The 22838-nt window shown below is 42.7% G+C and overlaps 1 long non-coding RNA gene and 2 other non-coding genes across 3 annotated transcripts; all 3 read left to right on the forward strand.

Moving 5' to 3' along the window:
* Positions 1 to 1068: 1068 nt before the first annotated feature.
* On the forward strand, positions 1069 to 1170 carry Mir8 (microRNA mir-8). Its single transcript, NR_107235.1, has one exon. It is a non-coding gene; the product is annotated as a microRNA mir-8 (primary transcript).
* A 2666-nt stretch (positions 1171 to 3836) lies between these two features.
* LOC119629021 (uncharacterized) lies at positions 3837 to 16269 on the forward strand. Its single transcript, XR_005245121.2, has 2 exons — positions 3837 to 11099; positions 13157 to 16269. It is a non-coding gene; the product is annotated as an uncharacterized LOC119629021 (long non-coding RNA).
* Mir2803 (microRNA mir-2803) lies at positions 14934 to 15012 on the forward strand. Its single transcript, NR_107388.1, has one exon. It is a non-coding gene; the product is annotated as a microRNA mir-2803 (primary transcript).
* Positions 16270 to 22838: the final 6569 nt, after the last annotated feature.

The following is a 22838-nucleotide window of genomic DNA, read 5'->3' on the forward strand; positions in this document are numbered from 1 at the left end:
TCAGCAGAACTTAAGTTAACTCTTACTGGTGGTAGGACCTCTTGTGAGTCCGCGTGGATGGGTGCCACCACCCTGCCTATTTCTGCCGTGAAGCAGTAATGCGTTTCGGTTTGAAGGGTGGGGCAGTCGTTGTAACTATACTTGAGACCTTAGAACTTATATCTCAAGGTGGATGGCGCATTTACGTTGTGGATATCTATGGGCTCCTGTAACCACTTAACACCAGGCTGGCTGTGAGCTCGTCCACCCATCTAAGCAATAAAAAAAAGAAGAAGAAATACAAGGTGTGGCATTAACTTCATATTGCATTCTTTGTCGGCTAGACGGGTGGACGACTCCTCGGTCTGCCAGTCGGTACCGGAGGTGTGAGCGGCGCCGCCCACCGTGAGGTGTGAGCTCAAACTCTCAATTGTATAACGACTGAGCCATCCTTCAAAACGATACGCATGACGGCTTCGTGACGGGAATAGGCTGGATGGTGGTACCTACCGGCTTACAATGACGGTTTACAATATGCTCTTTCATCAGCAAATGCCGTTTGAAGATCGCAGTACGCTGGTATACCTAATACTCAGAGAACGCTACTTTTCCGCTGAGTTCTTAAGTTGCCTTTTATGACTCGCAAGGCTCACATGGGGTTATTGGAATATTCTATCCCAATACTACACACCCGTATTTCTTAAGTCAATTTACATCTAGAGAAATGAAAATAAGATACTAGGAGGTAAAAGGCTGGAGGTGATTCCTCCCCGTGTGGACGATGAACTAATGATGCAACCACCTATCACTAGTAACTTAACGTTGATTTGATCTTAGTGGTGGTTATATTTACAGTGATTTTGAAATAAGAAAAACAATTGATGAACGCTGCGGTGGCCGCAAGGGATAGTCCAGGTCTGGTGGTGGTGGTGGACGCAGGGCAGAGGCCGCAGCGAGGGGCGTGGGGCGTGGGGCTGGCGGCGCCGCCTCCGCGTCTCGCGCCCAGTCCGCGACCAGCGCTCTTGTCGGTTGCACGCGTCGTGTTTACTGCGCATTGGGTTCTCGGTCGCCACGCTTGACGCTGCTACACACGACGGAGTAACGGTTCGCATCTTACCGGGCAGCATTAGAGTCCTGTCTATATTTTCTAATACTGTCAGGTAAAGATGTCGTCCGCGCTCCACGTTCGTCATGACATGAAGGTGGAAGAACCTACTGACCGCAATGCGACGTCAGGAACCCACGAAGATGGAAGACCGTGTCGATGAACAGAATTCCAGAACATATCCAGACCACACAGCAGACGTCGACCTTGGTGAGGCTGCGAACACTCACCTCGTGGCCACCGCGTGCTCTTCCGAAGGTTTTTATTTCCTGTTGCTATGTCAGGATCACATTATGAAAGGTAAATTGTCTAATAATAAAAATGTTTTCCATCGAAGTATTGACCACTTATATGGTCTAAAGTTACGTCACGTGTGTCGGACCGGTCTCTGATCACAGTCGTGTCTCGTAAGTGGTCTGCACGAGCGCGCGTCCAGAGCTCGGCACTAGTTGGCACCGAGATGTCACGTCGCACCTCCTCCTTTTGCTGGTGACCACGACGACAACTAACCAACTCGTTTCACAGTATGCCAGCACGCGCCCCGTTTCCAATTGAACTTGTTGTATGTGTATACGCAATACACCTTCGGTTATATTTCAAAGCTGAGAGGCTATGGCTATAGAACTAGAGAGACTAGGAGTGAACCGACTTAACTAACAGCAATATTTGATTTAGCTGTATTGGTAGAAAGTAGACACTCGCTCATCTAATTGTCGATTATATTTATCAAATGTACCTGACCACATTAAAACCGGTCGTTGACGCGTTTCGCATAAAAATAGAAAATAATATGATTAGTACTCGTAAATGAATCGAGTGAGACCGTTGGCCACAATCCGTGTCCGGCGACCAGTGCTGAGCGCTGCGTTACCACCACTGGCGCTTACCACGTCTTCACCACGTAATCCACTTAATTAATTTAAATTCCTCGTGCCCAACGGCGAGCGCGCGCTCGGGGCTCGGTGCGGCGCTGACACCGTAACACATCCTCGGCGGCAGCTTGAACATTTTCTCAGATCACAAATTTCATACTCGTACTATGTTATACATATAATATCTAAAACGAGCTCGGACCGTCGAATGCGTACCAAAGGAGATGTATTCGGCTGGGGGTGTGTTCAAACGTTGTTATTAAATTGAGAGCGGAACTGCCAGCTCCGGCTCAGCCCTTAGACATGAGATGAGCGATGCCTAGCGGCGTCCACCTTGGTGTGAACTAACTCCTACAGCCTGTGTTAGTTCATTTAGCGAATATAAAACGAAACGCTCAGTTTCCTGGAAGACCAATGATCACATGACTTTTTCTGACCACCACCTTTGTATGTACATTTACATTTGCTAATGTTCAGGGTTTCTAGTCACTATTGAATTGACTTGGAATCTAGATGTACCTACGATACAACTGATTGTAAGTGGTTAAACTCGCTTTGGGGCATCAGTAACGACAGAAGCACACCTAAGTCGTTGTCTCAAATGTGTTTAGAAAGTAATGATAATGTAGAATTTTGTATACAAGCCGACGATTACTTGTAGAAGAACTTATATTCACTTTTTGGTTATGTCCCTTGTGAAGTTTGTGTTTATTTAAAAACTCACGTACGAGTATGTATCTCATGTCATCCGTTGAAACAAAATAACGGTTGTCCCTGACGTACGAAGCAGCCCGTAGTCCGGAGGTGTCGCCACAATCAGGATAAATTAATCAGTTAATTCTCGCTTCGAGTACGCGCAAGCGGAACGTTTATGTGTGCTTGTCAAATTATGTTCTTTGATTGGTAATCTTATCTAATTGGCCTATAAGTAATTGGAGTATCAGTAAATTTTGGTCGACTTAGTGTGTTATCAACGGTCGGTAGTCACGAAGAAGTTCCGTTTATTTACACATACACACACACACACACAACAGCCACACGATATCGGTAAAATATATTCCAGAAATAATCTTATTAAGTTTTTGAAGGGTTTTTTGACTAGTGTTACTGCCACTGTCACGGCGCTTCTTCCATCAAGAAAGTAGACATGTGCCCGCGCTAACGCTCCTTTGTTTACATTTACACTCGGCTGCTCTGTTTTGTTCCGATATTGATGAATTATTTTGGGGGCTTCCTATCTCCAGTTGTGTTTCGCTCGATCGTAGAAATACCCTATTGACGGAACGTGTAGCGCTACTAGTACACAGATGTGGGTCAAGGTTTCACCTTCACCGTGCGTCTCCGTGACGAGATTCTCTGGTCATTTAGATGCAACCTCCTTTCTGTGTTTTGAATTAGACATCGTGGCTTCCGCTTCTGCCGCTACTTGCCCCCGTTTCTACGCAGTAGAATCCGACTAAGTCTAAAGCTTTTATAAATCATTATATTGGGCTCGGTTCGATTAGACCTTGTTGTTGACTGTTTCGTGAGAAGGGACAGGTGAAAATGACATTATTATAAACCGTCGTAGACTTATAACATAGTATAGACGAGTGGTTGGTGTGAGTCGGTGTGTCGTTATCAGCGAGGGCGCGCCACGCGGCCGCCGCGTGCTGCCACGCGTCCGCCTCCAGCGCGCGGAGCCGCCGCCGCGACATCTGCGGCGCCGTCCCTCCGCACTCGGTGAAAGCACTACTAAATTAATCGTTCAGGTGAATTCCGCTTTCGAATTGAATTTTGAACGCGGCCAGAGTGTCGCGGTCGGGACCGGTTCTCGATATCCTATAGGTGCGCGCGCTGTGCATCTATTTCGGGAGTCGTTGACCGCGAGTTTGGCAGCGGCGGCGGCGGCCGGTTTGTTCTGTCCGCGTCGGAGCGCAGGGCGCGGCGGTGCGGCGTGCCCGTCCGCACTAGCGCCGCTAGCAGGCAGCACTAGCGCCGACCAGGACGGGGCCGCCGCCGCCGCACGGCACGCACAGCTCGTGTCGCTTGCGCTATTAATACCCGTTCGTTCCTGGACTCGACGGCGACTGTCGATCCTATTGTCGTCTCACTGCGACTACTGTATCGCTTAAAAAACAATAAATGCGACTCATTGTTTTATTTTCCATTTCTGTGATATACTGTGATTTTGTTGTTATAATAAATTCAATATACCTAATTATTTCACGGGTATGGATGTTTTATTGTGCAAATGAACAGTATAGTGTTTCGACTCCTCCGGGAAAATGGAGGGTTTTGTAATAAGTACAATCATCAGGCGGAGCCGGTCGTCATCTATCGATTCACCGCAGCCATGAGCAGGCCTGAGCCGGCTTGAGAAGGCGCGGACCAGGTCGTGAAGAGGAGAGTTTCTCTTCTCTGGAACAAGACAAGTTTGCCAGGTGGACACCAGATTGGAACCAAGCTCCGACCGATCGAGAGACGAATTGAAAACTTCATGTTTTTGTATATTATCGAGTACTACGCGTCGCGACGCAAATTTTTCGTTTGTTTTCAAACCGCAACCCTGAGCGGTCCACAACGAAGGTGCTAAGTACCTCTGGGCCACCTCCCGCGCCACCCCCCCCCCCGCGCCACCTGCTGCGAGGTAACGCACGGCGCCTGGAAAAGACTTCAACGGTCAACCGGCACCGCCACGCCGCGCCGTGACCTGCCCGCCGATCTGCTACACCACGTCAACGGTAGAATAAACTTTTAAACACGCGCAGGCAAACTATATCACGTATTTAAAAAGAAATAAACGAAAAGGTAGATGAACGATTAAAGCTCAACTGCCAAACTAAGATTCCATCGTGTCCCGCGAGCCGGACACACACGTACGACACAGGAGTCAGGACAATAATTTGATACGTTCGGCCCCGAATAACAAGGAGTATATGACCATATATTATAAATACATAATTATATTGGCTTAGGTAGTCCGGGAAATAAAGCCGCGTTCCGTATCCATTAACCACCAGCCAACGGATGTTGTGTGTATCGTATGGCACGCGTCAGAGCGTGTGCTTGGCATGTGCTTGGCGTGTACTTGACGTGTGCTTGACGTGTGCGCGCCAGCATGTTGGTTGTGTGTTACAAGATGGGTAAGGAGTTCAGAAGTAGAATGTTAACGTCTTTAATTGTAAGCAAGTTTCGTTCCCGAGACGCGTTGCGGCACTCTGTAGGTGCGCGGAGCCGCCGCCGCTGTTTGGACAGCTGCTTGCGAAGGTTACGTGTGCCGACTGGCGCCGAGCACCACCCAGTGCCCGAGCGTGCATGTGAGTCTGTTCTAACTACAATGAGTGGAGTCCAAGGGCGACCCTCGCTGCTACTGCCGCAACTCGTTCCCCTGCGATCGTGCTAGTCATTCGGTTCCACGCCCTCGTAACTGCCTTCGCGATTTCCGTTCACTTCACTTGACTTTTGTCCGTATGTGCGCGTCCGTAGAGCATACAATTGCATGCGGAGACGCGCGGCTGTAAAATACACGTATTTGACAGTTTGAATGGCTACGAAGCTCCGGTGGGACGATTATTAGCGTATTATTTTTAGAGATGATTGTAATTGTTGTGTGCGTTCCGAGGTGTGTCTGTGGCGTGTCCCATGTGTGTGTGCGCGCCATCGACGCACTATTAATATCTGCGGCCGCTCGGTGGTTGGGTGTCTCCCTGTCAGGCTGTCAGTGTCACTGCTCAGTGCTCAGTAGAACTCAGTGTTCGTAGTGGATGACTGGGCGGTGGAGTGTCATATCGCTGTGCGGATACAGGGTGACGTCGGACGCACATTGTGCCGATCGACAATCGTCTCTCGACACCGTTACCGATTGCACCGTTGATTTCGCATTACGCGCAGCTATCTACCAATACAAACAAGAGTGAAAAGCGTTTGCGTGTAGTCAATTCCCAGAATAATGTTTATATGAGCAACATTTGAAAGTAATGATTAGTTTCTTAAGGGTGGACCGACAGAGCCCTTCGTAAACATGTAGCTGTTGTCCATACATTGTGTTGGCTGTGCCTAAGCTAATATGTGCGTTCCATGTTATTACTCGTAGAAGGCGAGACGACGCGTCCGCCGCCCCTCGCGCCCTCGCTCTGTCGCACTGTGGATCATTGACGGAGTAACGCTCGTTCACCAATCAAAGCAATACATAATCCTTGTCCGGCCGAGTTGGGACATTTGTTTCAGTCCAGCTGCCGCTTTGGTGGTCGGCATCGCTTACATGCCGCAGCAGGCTCCTGGCGTGGTACCGTCATCGAGCGGGTGGCGACCAGGTTGCACTCGGCTCGTCCCAACAAGCCTGGCTCTTCTATAGCCTCAGTCACGCGAGTGAGTACCAAGCGAGAAGAGGCTACTAGGTGTTTGTGGATCATTTCATTAATCCATTAATGAATTTATAGTAAAAGGCGCTAGTATTCACTTTACACAAGTACTTATTTATTAGTTGAAAAGTCGACGTAAATTGTCTTGAAAGGTAAAAGTTCAATCTATGTATTTAGTCCGGTGATATAAACAGAACTTGAACAAACTACTGACAAAGCATGTTCCACTACGCGTGTACTGAGTACAGTGTAGGCGTGTGGTGACGAGCGCTGTGCCTACATTATTTGTGTGTTTTCACGAATTGAACGTGCAGAGTGCGCACTGTACCCCGATGACACCTGTGCTACATGCGAGCGAGCGTATGTTGAAACAATGGTATATTATTTGTTAATTCGGCTCGTAACCTCGATGGCGCCGACCCGCTCCTAGAGAGTGTCCAACCAGCCGCTGCCTACTGCCGACAACTCGACGAGCCTGTCTCCACCGAGCATAAACAATTACATTAGCATCCAACTTTCTGCTACACCTTGCTACTAACTCAGATACCGGTCGCTACGACGTTCGAAACGTTTTTATGCAAATGCGGCCTCCAACTACCTACTCTTCAAAAATAATTGTTATTTTTGGACTCGGTACGGACGAAGGGGGGTGCAGGAGATCAGCGGGGCGCGGGGGTAGAGTTAAAGGTCAAGCGCATGCACCTGCAGCCGGGCAAGGGCGGCTATCAGCAGCCACTCTGTCACTCGGCCCCACGCGGCATTCCGTCCAGTGCGTTGGACGTACAGTTAATCAACAGGCGTGTCCTCTCGATACAATGTTGTCGACAACTCTCTCCTGGCAGTGGAAGTGTCTCAGCTCCGTGCGGCGCGCCCGTTCCGAACTATGGAGAATATTGTAGTTTGCGTTGTTTGAAGCAATAACATAATATGTAGCACTTTTTAAAGATGAAGCTCAATCAATATTATCTTTATTGACCTTAATGCAAAGGCTTAGGCGTTGCATTAAGCGGTGATGACCTACTACCGACTGAACACCCTTTTTTATGGTAAACCTCACAAATACCGATCTTATGGAACGATGGCGTTTATACATACCGACTGCCGATACTTTTTAAAAAGTGACCATGAAGCGTAACCCGGACGTCGCGAACCGGAGACGTTAAAGCTACTTTTATGGTTTATTCTCGTGTTGATTATTTCCATTATAATTACATTAAATCAACTTTTAAAATATTCGACACGGTTCTGGGTGCTTTGATCGCTGTTTTGGTACGAACATTATTGTTGCCATTGCGGAGAGTCATTGAAGACGGTCAGATCTTTTTATTCCGAACTTCAGACTCCGGACTCAAAGTGGATCACGACGCTCATGTTGTAAGTTCTATGGGTACACGGAGCCAACGCTCTACATCTAACGATCACATACGTTTGTGTGTTCCCTTGTGTGTCCGCAGTGCTGACCCATATTTAAATGTTAGGTTTATTCTTATTGTTGCGGGGGACATACGAGATGAGAACGGAGACACCAGGATCCCGAATAGCAAATATATATACTTAACAAAGACAGCGAGTCCGGCCGGTGTCGAACTCGAATTCCGCAGTACACAGCCACGCCACTTACGCATCGATCTCCAAAGGTTTTGAAATAAATTGAATATGAAACGATCAATGATCGCCCTGCTTCTAAAGTGTGTCTTTGAGGGTGTCAACTGCCACGGGACTAGTGCATGATCTAGTTGTAGATAAGGGGTGGGGCGAGGTATCGCGGGCGGCGACCCGCGGCTGTGCACTTGTCTCACTCACGACATCACCTCGACATCATATCGTTACTTATCCATTATCAGCTCTTCGTTGTGTGCACTCCGCACCATCAAAGGGTTGAGATGTAGAAACTATTAGATATATCGAGAGAAGTGCTTTTGGTAATATGATACGAATTCCGGTTTTACTCTCATAATTGACAATACCCATATACCTAAATGTTTATGGGTATGTGATCGGCTGCAATGAAAGTGCTGATAAGAGCGTATTGGGGGCGTCGCGCGACCGTCGCGAGTGCAGCCGGGTGCCCATGCATGGGAAGCTGCGTCGGTAGGTGCGGCCGCGGGACCGCTGCACAGATATAGCCGCGCCAGTGTCACCGATAATGTCAAGTGATTCGGTGTTAATAGTGTCAGTGGCGCGGGTGTGTGCGCGCGCGGAGCGTGTGTGTGTGTCCATTCGGCGGACGGCGGTCGCTGACCCCGGTGCTCGGCCGTGGGCGCTCGCGATAAACGCGCACATATACTGCGTGCATGTGTAGTGTATGGGACGCCGTGAGCCGCCGCCGCGCCGGTATCGGTCTTCGGTTATGTCCGGTCCCGTTAGCTTTCTCGCTTTCAGATCTCGTTCGATATTTCATTCTTGTTTTAAAAACGTCGACCCGACGCCGAGACTGGACTCTCTCGTACCAACTATACGAATAGAGTTAATATCGTCAGAGCAACTAACCGTGCAAAGATACCAAATTAGCTTCACTAGCTCCATTCCAGACGAGTTTCATAACAATAGATGGTCACAAATAGTTGTATCAGCGCACGCCGAGCGCAGTTCGAGCTGTATACCAATAGTGGATTTAGTTAGTGGAGGGCGCCCGTCACACCGTCACACCGTCACACCGTCGCGGCGTCGGTCGGGTCCAGGCAGTGCCACTAAACTAACAAGTTGTTGTTGGTGTTGGTGGTGGAGGTGGTGGAGGTGGTGGCGGTAGGAAAGTGATTGCGGGGCGAACGTCAGCTCCAAGCCAAGATTCCTTCAGTCGAGCCAGAAACTGTTGGCTTTGGATGCTCTGACCTAACTGCGAAAGTTTAATCTTTTTGTATAAATTTTCCTTAGGTTAACACATGTCCTTTCTGGCCTTAAGTGTTTATCAGAAGTCAGAGTCACTGCACAAGTGTGGATGATGAAGCAGTTGCTGCTGAGCCTGCGGAGACGCTCGGGCTCGGCCGGGGGGTCTACCTGACGACGTTGGGAAGGCTAGGATGAAAACCCACTGGAATTGAACAATAAATTATAAGATTATAAACCTGTAATGTATGATGGCTTTGTTATGCAAATGTCATGTCAGGCAAAAATGACTGAACTGATGTGGATGAAATTTTGTACAAGTACATATATTTTAAAATTGGGATAGGTATCTAATGAATAGTTTTTGGTAATAAATGACATGAACCGGCCATCGCCGAGAGACTAGAGGTCCGCGCAACGTTATTAGCGCCGGTGCCTTATACGTTCCTGCTACGTTCCTGATACGCTCCTGATACGCTCCTGATACGTAACCAACGGGTCTATAAATCATTGCCAGTTTACGGACCAAACAGCTATGACAATCAAATCTTCTCGAAAATTGCGACATGTTTCACGTTTTCAGAATGAATTAAGCGCGGCTGAAGCCACAGGACATATCCCGCGTGAACAACACGTGCCAAACTTAGTAATGATGTTGGTCTTAATACCGGAACAGTCCACATCAACCAATGACCTTTGTCGTGCATCAGCTATACTATACGACACGCCCGGAATCGTAAAATAAAGTATACGCGAGATCAAATAATGGTGGGCTTAATGAAGAGCCAAGACGTTGCCGCGTTGTAGTGAATTTGATGAGTTAATGCAATAAACATTTGTAACACAATATCGTTCTGCTGTGTGCCTGAACGGTTTTGTAATTGAATACATAATATATATTATTGTGTTCAGTTTTAAAGCATATTCAGAAAGATTTTCACACCACTGTCTCGAAGTAAACAGGAAATCACATGCAATAATAATTATGATATGAAATGATTTACGATCTAATCAAGTGGTGTGTGATATTGTCTGTGTGTGCAGTTATCGGTAACGTTCACAGTTTATCGGCCAGAGTAGGTCCCCGCTCTGGAAACTGTTGCGAATGTACCTACGAGTAGTATTCCACAATTACTTTTTGAAACGTATAAATAAAACCAGGCGTTAACTTTGTATAGCAGTAGTTATTAATGTTTATGAAAAGTTGTTATTTGAATTTAAATGGAGTGATATTTTTATTTGTGTCTAGTGCATTCGACCTCACAAGCCACCACCACACCACCAGTGTTAAGCGTTTATTAGGCCCCGGAACGTCGCCCGCACATACATACAATCTGTTTTACAATCGTCACACAAAGAACCTAAAGTAAAACACATTAAGTTAATAATCATAAAATACTTCGTTACTATTGAAATTATTCAGAGAGCGAGTTGCACCGCTGCACCGCTACACCGCTGCACCGCTACACCGCTGCACCGCTACACCGCTGCATAGCTGCACCGCTACACCGCTACATCGCGGATCGCTTTGTTTGTTGACAAGTGGTGGTTCGGGCGCGCCCAGCATTGAACACGATCCATATCTAACGTAATACACATAATACTTCATCGCTTACTATGTTATTATATTAAGAACCAATAGCTTTAGACAGCTTTCTCATCTCAATGCTGTCTTTATACACAGAGCGTTTCTGTTTAACAAAATGGCTTTTACGTGCTTCATTTTGAAGGACCTCAGTTTTCGAGAAATTCAGTTTAAGAGAACATTCGATAATGAACATAAATCTTGTCTTTCGTCCGCAAGTGGAATAACAATCAGTGAGTGATTGGTAAACTTTGTTGGGATGTACGTACGGTCGGGGCGAGTGCAGCCCCCGCGTCGCGTCGCACGGAGCGTCGGCAGTACTCGGCAGCAGTCGGCATATGTCCGCTCCTCACTAGCGACAGTCGCGACGGACTACGGGCCATGTTTTGGTAATATTTATCCCACAATTTTTTTTAATTTTTTTTTTTATTGCTTAGATGGGTGGACGAGCTCAACGCCCCCCTGGTATTAAGTGGTTACTGGAGCCCATAGGCAATCTACAACGTAAATGAGCCACCCAGCTTGAGACATAACTTCTAAGATTTCAGTATAGTTACAACGGCTGCCCTACCCTTCAGACCGAAACGCATTACTGCTTCACGGCAGAAATAGGCAGGGAGGTTGTACCTACCCGCGCGGACTCACAAGAGGTCCTACCACCACCACGACCTATTGACGTGATTCTAAGGTCTAAGCTTTAGCCTTAAAACACTTAACTTTTAAAAGGACATCGAGTTGCATGCTTGTCTGCTTGTTGGCAAACTAAAACAGAGTAGGCCTCTAAAGCAGAGATAGATGCCTCACTTTTTGAAATAGTTATGTAATTTTGAAAATATTAATTTTATACGAATAATTTCTATTAGTGTAGTTAGCTCAATCCTTTATGTTTAATTAGTATACATTTTTTTAACCTATCAAATACAGATTTTGCAGAAATTCGTTTTTCGTAGAACCTTTTTTTGGAGGATAGATGCCTACCTGTATGGATAGTTGCCCCACTAAGAAAATACTAAGTAGCCTGCAGTGCAGGATAAATGCCCTTTATACCGTTTAAACGAAAAAACCAAACCAAATATTAAAAAGTTCTATTCCTAACAGAGCAATTGTCTCCAAGAAGCACGGGTCATAATAATAAAAAATATTTTGTATTTTTTAAGTCTTTGAATGTTTATAATTAGAAGAAAATCCTCATATCACACAAATGATCATAATTAAATTTTTAAAGCGTTAAGTAAGCGTAAGCTAAACTACAATTTTTTTGGTTTCAACATGCATTATAAATTATTTTATTAAATTAAATTTTACAAATATTTATTCAACAAAAATATAAATTCTTAATTGTTTATAAAATATTCACATTAAGTGTCAATGTGTACATTATAAAACCATATTTTTTTAAATTAAATTAACACAATAAAGATATCTTTATTATTTTGTCCAATTGAAGTTTAACTGGATAGTGCTTTCAATTTTCCGCATCTTCTACATCATTTCTCAAAAACACGTTTCATGTGGCTAGTTCTGAAACATTAAACATTGAATCCAGTCGGATTGCGACTTCGTATTTTTATAGTTTTCAAAATATTCAATGCAGAACTATCCTTTGTGATAAGGATAGATACCCAAATTTTTTGTAAATAAATTATAAACATAATAGCCTTTATTTACACCTAGATGCAGACTCAATGAACCAATATATTCACGTAGTAAAAACTATAATGGAATTTTACACTAATTATAAAGTTATACCACGCTAAATACTAACCTTTAAATCTTTGACGTGTTCGTGAAATTCCGCGCGCAGAAACTTACATGCACGAGGAAAACACTTCGTCACCACGCGATTGTCAAATGGTACATAAGGTATAGGGTGACTGTGGTTCCTACTTATTCAATTAATTTTTTGTTATGAGTGCGGGAAGTTAGGTTTTTAGAACATGAGGCATCTATCCCGCTGCGGCATCTATCCAGGTTTTACCCTAAGGTATGTAATTTTAAAATACATACAGACTATATATTATACTTAAATGTAGGAATTAAATTGTATTAAATGTAAACTCAACAGTACCGTGACGGTGCCGTGATGTTGTCGTGACGGTGCCGTGACGGTGCTGGGGCATAGCCACCATAATTCAGACAGAGCTCGGGGCGGTGCGACCGACGCAGCTCTGTCCAGTCACATAATAATAAGACCCAACGCACTCTCTCATCAGCGTAATCTTTCGTTGTAAGCGTTCGTCTTATCAAATGATTTTATGGATATTTAAATCCAATTCAACAAAGAGGTTCTCCGTGATCCCCATTCGCGACCTTAGTTTAATTCTTGTCCAAGAGTCATACGCTTTTTGCCACGTTATCCTTGCATACGCATATTGCATACGTTATCCTCCAGTTGATATGTTGTTGATATTTACGTTTACACACCGTAGACTTATAATTATATCAGGATCCAAGAAGCACACAGCAGCCGACACTGGTTAACTAACGGGCACGTGCAGTAGTGTACACACGTGCGCCAGTTCTGCAGCCGACTTCAGCCGAGCCAGCGATGGGACGACATGAACTCGGTGTGACTAGAAATACGAAAAAAATTATTGAACATCTTTGGCGAAGTAAGCTTCAAAACCACTGACGCACGGAACTTTATTTTTTTTGAGAAATGTATACTGAGAGGCAGATTTAAGACGAGTTGTGGCTATTGATCAGCACAGTATATATTATTAGACTAGCTGACCCGGCAGACTTCGTGGTGCCTCAATTGATAAATAAAAGACCTAAATTTTTGTATAAAATAAACTTAAAATAAACAAAAGAAATACGTCAGAAGGGGAACACGTCATGAGAGGAAAAACAAAAATTTTATTTTTTATTTTATTCCGACCATTTTCATATTTATCTACCTTTTAAACCTTCTCTGGACTTCCACAAATAATTCAAGACTAAAATTAGCCAAATCGGTCCAGCCGTTATCGAGTTTTAGCGACACTAACGAACGGCAATTCATTTTTATATATATAGATTAGATCAGATGAGACAGTAGATAATTTTTACATTAACTTTGAAGTATTCTAATTTACATAAAGCTGACAATAACAATAAATAAGATTGAATACGTTGAGTATAGAGCTGCTCGACTGGCAGACGGCGCACAGCACGGCGACTCTATAATATGTAGTTGAGTGTGGGTGTGTAGAGTGTAGACACGAACGGTGGACTAGGTTTCGCATTATAACATAAACAACATCATTATAAATATATAAACAGGTAAAGGTAAAACTGTTCAGTACCTTTTCTTCTTCTGTTTTTCACTCGATTTATTTTGGTTTGATAGGTTGCAATTGAAGAGCTTTAGTGTTATCACTGTAACAATATTAGGAACACTCGTTCTTCACCAGCCTTTCGAGAATAAATTTTAAACACCAACTAAAAGAGAAAATGTAATACATAAAATAGTTTTTATTTATTATTGTTACTATTATTGTTATTGTGTACTGTATCAATAAGTAAATTGATTAGATTGTACTTTTCTACCCACCTATGTGAAGCTCACCTTCTTTTAGAACGGTTAGCTGGTAGATAACTCAATTGTTGAGTTAAGCTCGCCATTTTTATAACTTTTCGTAATTATTATATTGTTTTAACTGTGTGTACAATAAAGAATAAAGAAAATGAATCTAAGTCTTGAGGTGCCAGTAGTTATGCTCGAATGTCGATCGTCATGCGGGTCATACCGGATACAATATGCGCGCGCGGTGTTTTCGTAGTGAAAACAAATAAGAATGGTGAGATAGCGGTTCAAGAAACATAGGTCCGCTGATTTCCCAATAAGAATGGATGAGATCCAAGATCTTTCAGAACTACAGCGGGGCGAATGATATGGTTGAGAAGTTATGTATTCACAAGGAGTTCCTTCTGATACCGGAGTGGAGATCGTTCGCGCCAGTAACTATAGCAGGGTCTGAGTCGCTTGATCGTTGATTATGTGGTGACGAGCTGCAAGCGGTCCACTTAATGATAATCGGTCATCACAAACTCCCCTTCACAGAAGTTTCAATGACAATTTATTCAAGAGCACATGCTATGTAATTTAGGTCTGACTTCTTTATTTGTTTTTATATCTTGTCAATATTTATTTTTCCGTTTTTTATTTTCTTTCTTTTTTATTGCCGTTAATCTTTTTTATTGAAGTAAATTAATCCGGCCCACCTGATGGTAAGCGTTCACCATGGCTTATGGACGTTACCAATGCCAGGGACAGAGCCAAGCCGCTTCCTAGCATTGAGTACTCTCCGCAGGCCTCGTTTGAATAAGAACATGACATAGCGCTCGAGAAACACCGTGGGAGGGAGTTAATTCCAAAGCCATATGGTGCGTGGCAGAAAAGATTTTTCGAAATGCCCGGTCGATGAACGCAGCGGTTCCTAATATGGATGAACTCTGCTCCGGTGGCGGGCTGTTTGGAGTCAAATGGAAGTAGCTGGTATTTGAGAGCCCCGGCCAAGAGGTGGGAGCAGTACTACACGCGAGGCTGGACCTGTGTGTAGTCTTTGAAAAATGTTATGTCATGACTTATATAGAAGATATATTTAAAAAAGTGATATCTAAGCTGAGTCACATCGGTCCAGTACCTACGGGTGCCATGCGCGCGCGGCCGCTGCGCTGGACAACTGCCGGCTCCACTCAGTTCAGGTTCTGTTCCGCTGTTATCATTTTGTTTTATAAATAGACTTATAGTAAAATTGCAGGCGGTCCCCTATAAAAATATACAGTTTATTTTTATCAGTACGTTCCAGTGTTTTGTGTTTTAATGTTTACTTGGTACATTGTATATTTGTCATCGATTTTTCCAAAATATTGCTGTATGTTTGTAATTAGTGGTGTAACCATGTAGGTATAATCTGGTATAACGGAAGTTAGGAGTTGTTTGTATTAAAAGCCTTAGGTTTTTAAACTATTATATTTTTCCTTTCTATTAAATTTGATTTAATTGTGACTTGCATATTCAGGCATCATTGAAAGAAATACTGACAATTTAAATGATAGCGATATGACATAAACTGAAGAAACGGATCGACCAATTATACAAAATAACTGAGTACTATATATTTGCGCATAAACACAATAATATGAATGTGTAACCAGATCGGTAATCGAAAATATCTATTTAAAGTAGCGCCTCGATCACAATCAGATAATGGGTTGCGGGACCTGTTCCTCTGTGAGATGAGACATGTAGTGGAGCTGGTGCTAATTAACGTGGGGCAGTGGGCAGCAGGTGAGCGCGCCGGATGCCGCGCCGAGACAGACGCGGGAACACTCATAGCCACTATTTTAAACCAGTAAAATGCAACTGCTTCGTGTAATTTGTCGATGTGAATAATATTTTAAATTGTTATGTTTTTGTTCGGTCACATCCTGCGGTGCGGTGCGGTGCGGCCTGGAGCCTGTGACCAAGCGAGGAGCAGCGATGTGAGCACTGTCGTCGCTCAGCACACCCGTTTGCAACGAACTGATTTATTGGTGTCTATGTATCCGAAAATAAAAGAGCTCTGACACAAATTTAGTTTATATTACATAGTGTTATTATTCAAATTCAAAATCATTTATTTCAACTTAGATGTCAGTATGACACACTTGTTGAATGTCAAAATATAAATAACAATGTTAACCCTACCACCGGTTTCAAAAAAAGCCACAGTCCTGAGAAGAACCGGCAAAACAAACTCAGCGGGCTTTTTTTTGTTTTTTCTCAAATATTTACTTTTTTTTTTAATAAATAAAAAAAATGACAATAAAGGAAAAAACAAGTCAAAAAATACAATTAAAAAAATAATAATAATGAAAAATGAAAAGGCCAGGAGCGAACGCCTCATTTCCATTATAATTATCTATACTAATATTATAATTATAAAGCGGAAGAGTTTGTTTGTTTGAACCCGCTAATATCAGGAAATACTGACCCGATTTGAAAAATTCGTTCAGTGTTAGATAGCCCATTTATCAAGGAAGGCTATAGGCTATAAAGCATCACGCGACGACCAACACAAGTGGAGCACCTATAAAAAATGTTTCAAAATAGGGGGTTTAAATAGCTTCCTTAACTTATAATTTAAAAAAAAATCACTTTTTATGTACCTAGATGAAGTGGGGGGTAAAATTTAGTGTTATGCCAAAGTTACTATTCCACGCGAACAGAGTCGCGGGCAAAAGCTTGTAATATATTATGTACTTAATAACAATAATAAAGATACGACATGTTCTCTATGTCCCGGTAGCTCCGCCTTGGATTCCATTGTTCCATTGCATGTGCTAAAGTTCTGTTCCGATGCAAAAAAATATTTCATGGAATAAGTCACACAATCAATGTGTCTCAAGTGTGTGTCAAGTAAACCGTAGACTCAACCAGCTCGGCTGTCGCGGGAGAAATAGTCTAGATTACGTGTAATCTTATGTCTGTAACAAGCCACCGCGTCGCAATTATAATTCGCCATACGAACGGATGAGCCGTATGCTAGTCTGATTACAGTCGCTATTATTAGCTGACGATACTAACTGAACCACAGCTTGGACAATTTTCTACAAGGAAGCACGTGTTCTCAGAGAGCGGTATATAACCCTTTGTACTTAGTAGAATTCAGGTCCCCAGATTTATATCGAAAAGCTTTTATGTCCTAGAAAAGGCAGAAATATAGAATAATTATGATAAAACTTCGATGTAATAAATAAAATAACACGACAAGAAAACTATTTAAGAAACTAAAATACCTTAACTATTCACTATAAATAGAAAATAACATTCGATCTGCCAAAAATGAAGATAAATGTTGAGATCAAGGTTTTTTTATGAATAGTGGATTACTGGTGGCCCAGAGACCTTTCCAGTTTCACCAGGACAAGTGGGCGAAAGAGAGATCAAGGTAGAGATCATGTTGCTCATAATAAACAGGTTTCTCATGAACTTAAACAGAAGAGCTCATAATTTCTTTTATTTTAAAAGTTGTGGATTTTAAAGTATGCTTAAAGAATCTTATAGAGTATGTACTGCACCTGCCAATAGTATTTTTCCGTTTAAAGAAAAACAACATTATGAAGTATTACATTTCGCCTCCGAGTGAATCTTTAATTCACCAACGATGAGACTTTGTACTCATAATCAAATAACGCAGCATAAGCAAAATGTTAGCGAACTAATAAAACTTTTATGTCAAGAACGCAGAGTTCAATGTTGTCCGTAAGCAATTTAATGTGTAATAGCCAATTAATATTCGTGCATACGTTGGATCGAGGTAACGGTCGAGCATTCTTGATGTTTCAATATTTTTTGTGTTTCACATTTTCGTATTCTAAATGATTTTTTGTGAATTAACAAAATAAGCTGAATAGTTGCTTATATTTAACATTTATTGTAATATTTGTACGGAATGTTTACAAGATTAGAAAATTTTGACGGAACAAAATTACCAAAATGATGTATTTACCTCGGTCTGAGTAAAGGTGTTTTTGTTCATGTCATATCGCACTAATTGTACTTTATTGTACATAATAATATGTACTTGTATTGCTTATATTGTGTTCGATTGATTCATTTTATTTAGTATGTGTGTGTGTGTGTGTGTGTGTGTTCGAAACAACGCCGTGTGATCACCGAAAGGCTTGTAAAATTTAATGAATGGAACATAAGTAGTGTAGGTGACGTTCATCAATTTAATGAAACCGATTTAAATGTCATAACTGTTCCAACAGTAGCTAATATGTTTCATTCATCTGCAAATAAAAAGTATAAATAAATGTATGTGTGTATAATTAAACTTAACGAACTAAACCAAACGTTAAACTGAGCGCTGGTGATGCCAATGCACAATTATGTTGCAGTCCAAATAAATGTTGTAGGTAAAACATCAGCTGTGATGGAGCCAGCGCAGTAGCGGTGACTCTCATAGATTAAAAAATATCCGACAGACAAGTTTGTATATACTATGTATTTGTATATTCTTTATTATTGAAGTGAGAAGTAGAGTTGTCAATACTAGCTCAACAACTAAAAAAATTGACTTATTTTTTTTTCTAAATTTCCACAAATTGGTCCAAAAAATGTTTGACTGTCGTAAACTTCGCGGAAAAATATGCAGGACCGTGCAAATATTATGACTGGTTGTGGCCTAGAGTAGAGGGTAGTCTCGTAACCCGCGGCGAGTAGGTACGGGATAGGTACCCTCACCTTGCTTAGGTCTGATGGGAGAGTTACTTTACTCCGGACCAAAGTATGGCATTATAGCTCGTTTATGAGCTACGATGAACTACTAGGTCTATATCCAGGGGTCTCGTGTGTTGAGCGATAGACGTGTACTTTAGATCGTGAGCTTTATGAATGAAGAAAATACCAAAGATTTTCAAAATTCGTTTCGAGTATGTCGTAACATACCGTTACATGTTATAATTAAAAAACATGCAAGTTATGGAAGTGGTCAGATCGCCGTGTGCTCTGTCGGGGCGCGTGTCGTGCAGTGCAGCGCGTGACGACCGACGAGGGAGAGTCGCGTGAACAACTTATTATGTTAATATAATCTGTGATTATGACTATCCGTGTTTTTCCACTGCGCTGTAGCCGAGCCGCACCAGCTCGCGGGACAGCGCGCCAAAACTTCGCTTAAAGCCGCCATGTTTGAAAATAATTGTGAAATGTTAAATGTCACCTTTGTTTTACACTTTTACTTTAATAATCAATGAATACAAGCGAGTCGTCCGCGCTGTGTATCTCAATGACATATGAATTTAGTCCAATAGTCGCCCAGCAGAACCCTATCATTAGTCGCTCAACGAAGCTCACCAAATGTTTCTGTTTTCCGCGGTCTACTGTATAGGACCTACACAATGTCTTCCCTCACGTTCCAGACCAAATTCTCACTCCGTTTGTGTAAAATGCAATACAATATATTCAATTACGTTCTATTTGTGATGTGTTCTTTAATTACAAGGATGCGCGGACCTTAACAGAGGAGGCTGCTAGTGTGTGCGGCGAGCTACTGGTCCAGAGCCGCCGCGTTCTCACCACACCCGCCTCGCTTCACTGAGATATTCAATTAAATATCGGCGTTTCTAAGGTTTTGACAAGTTTATGTTTGATTTATAGCATTTATCTATGTAGTCTTTGCCAACAGCGAGGCGATGAGTTCACAGCGGCACTGCGCCTTGAAGCTGTCGTGGCCTAGGATTAATGCCCAGTGCATTTTTATCTAGCGATGTAACAGTGCCGGTGTTCGAATCCCGCAGGCGGGTACCAATTTCTCCAATGAAATACGTACTCAACAAATGTTCACGATTGACTTCCACGGTGAAGGAAGAACATCGTGTAATAAAATGAAACCCGCAAAATCATGATTTGCGTAATTACTGGTGGTAGGACCTCTTGTGAGTCCTCATGGGTAGGTACCACCAGCGTGCCTATTTCTGCCGTGAAGCAGCAATGCGTTTCGGGTTGGGGCAGCCGTTGTAACTATTCTGAGACCCTATAACTAATATCTCATGGTGGGTGGCGGCATTTACATTGTAGATGCCATTTCCATTTCAATTTCCATTTCCATTTTTGGTCAGACTCCCGTGTAATCCACAATATCAATATACCTACACCTATGAATTTATAACGTACTTATTTTATTTCTTAGTACAATCTGAATGTTCCAATCTTGGATAAAATTTTATTCACAACAGATATAATTACGTACATAATATACATACTTTGCTTAAATCTGGTAATGTAATGGAATCTGTTATCAACAGTCGTCAATATAGGTATTTTTTGATTGACAAATACCCAAGTCGTTGTCGGTCAACGCAGTGGTCGCGGCGGCGGCGGCGGCGGCGGCGGCGGGAGTCAACAAAGTTAGATTAATCTAATAATAACTATCAACAAAGGAAGACAACGAAAACGATACTCGTTCTGTTGTTTAATTATATGTCTGACGGCGAACGAAGTGAAAAAAAGTATTTTAATTAAAAAAAAAACCCTGTAGTTGTTTTTTGACGTGCAGAATTTTGACAGATTTGGAAGTTGTCGCCAACATTTCACTGGCATCAGTCGGCTGTAACAGCCTGGCCACGGGACATTCGCCGATACGAATATTCGCGCGGTGCGAACGGCGAAGCGTCTAGCGACTAAAACAAGCGCATAGAAATGTACCTAACAAGCCACGCGCACCGGCGACCGGCGAAGCGACCGGCGAAATGTACCGAGCGAATCGCGCGATGCGGCGGGCGAGCAAAACAAATGCATGAATACGGACGGCGCGAGCCACGGAGTCGAGCGGTAGTCGCGGCGAATAGTTCAGTGATTAAATGAGTTTAGTTGTTTTCGCCGCGAAAAATTAACGCCGAAATTTTTATATTTTTTATTTATTTTTTATTTTATATTTTTAAAGTCGTCGTGGCCTAACGGACGTTCGGTGCAATCGTGTTGAGCGATGCACCGGTGTTCGAATATCAGGCGGGTACCAATTTTTGTAATGAAATACGTACTCAACAAATGTTCACGATTGATTTCCACGGTGAAGGAATAACATCGTGTAATAAAAATGAAATCCTCAAAATTATAATTTGCGTAATTACTGGTGGTAGGACCTCTTGTGAGTCCACACGGGTGGGTACTACCACCCTGCCTATTTCTGCCGTGAAGTAGTAATGCGTTTCGGTTTGAAGGGTGAGGCAGCCATTATAACTATACTTTTTTTATTTTTTTTTTATTTATTTATTTATTTATTACAAAGACATACAATTTTAATCATAATAACAAATATTGAAACGATGAGCTGATGAACTTGAGACCTTAGAACTTTATCTCAAGGTGGGTGGCGCATTTACGTTGTGGATGTCTATGGGCTCCAGTAACCACTTAACACAAGGTGGGCTGTGAGCTCGTCCACCCATCAAAGCAATAAAAAAAAATTAGCTGAAATACTAGCTAGACCAGCTATTTGGAAGTCTAGTCACCCAAAGTATTGCTCGTACTTCTTGTGGAATTCTCCATCTATAGGTATACTCCGATTCTTATTCAAATCATGTACTTCACGATCTTTTCCAAATAATAGGTCCTGAACCAAAAAACTATTAATTTGTAAGCAATATCGAGATAATTTCGATATAGACATTTCGCTGTCGGACTTCCTTACTAGTCGCGGCGGCGAACGTGAGTACCCGTGGCCTGCAAACGGTGCTGCGCGAATGGTCGCCTCGTCCACCGCTTCGCTGTTCGCACCGCCGATCCCCGTGGCCAGGCCGTAAGTGTTGTGTTGGCATGACGTCACTCTCAATTTTCATAACTATGTATTATAGGGCTACCTAGTGCTAGCTAGTGCACCAAACTAGACGAGGTTCCGGGCTATGTCTCAGCATAACGATTACTTTTAATAATTAATAATTTTGATATGCCGGAGAAATGAAAAAGTTGCCTGTTTGTTGTATTTCCAAAAAAATGTTCAAGGTACAGAAGTTAACCTAAGTCGCAAAATTTAATGAGTAGTACTAGTTTTGATTGTATATCTATAAAATTACAGAAGGTAACTTTTGAATTATTATTTATTGAGTTTTTAATCCTCATCCTTGTTCTTTAATCTATTAATTCATCATACTCCTGTACTTCCACTAGGAGAATTGTGGAAGACTTCAAGTGAGTAATAAGTTACGTTATCGTTAAGTTACGTTATCGCTAAGACGATTATTATTCGTGGCCACTTGCTCTCGTCTCCGTGATCTCTGATTGAACTCTCAACCCTATTACAATAACGGTTATTAAACTGTCCGAACCGGAACGAATAATCGCTGAAATAGAATATGCTAGAAATGAAATTAATGTACGAAAACATGAAAGCATTAAACTACGTCACGCAGCGGCTGAAGTGTGTGCCGTCCTGACTACGGTACAGAGTTCGACACAATATTGATGTTCACAATATTCTGTAGGCGAAGTTCATCGGGCCTCGACGTGAGCGCTGCAAAGAACAAACAGGTCTCGGGCTGAACAGACGAATAGTTTGGAATCTAGAGGACGGTATGAGCCGGCAGCGGCGTCAGGTCGAAGCGCCGGCCTTGTGCTGTTGTAACACTTCCACTGCTTTCATTGTGGTTGTGTAAAATTA

The sequence above is a fragment of the Bombyx mori genome, chromosome 10 (genome assembly GCF_030269925.1).
Source record: "Bombyx mori chromosome 10, ASM3026992v2".
NCBI lineage: Eukaryota > Metazoa > Arthropoda > Insecta > Lepidoptera > Bombycidae > Bombyx > Bombyx mori.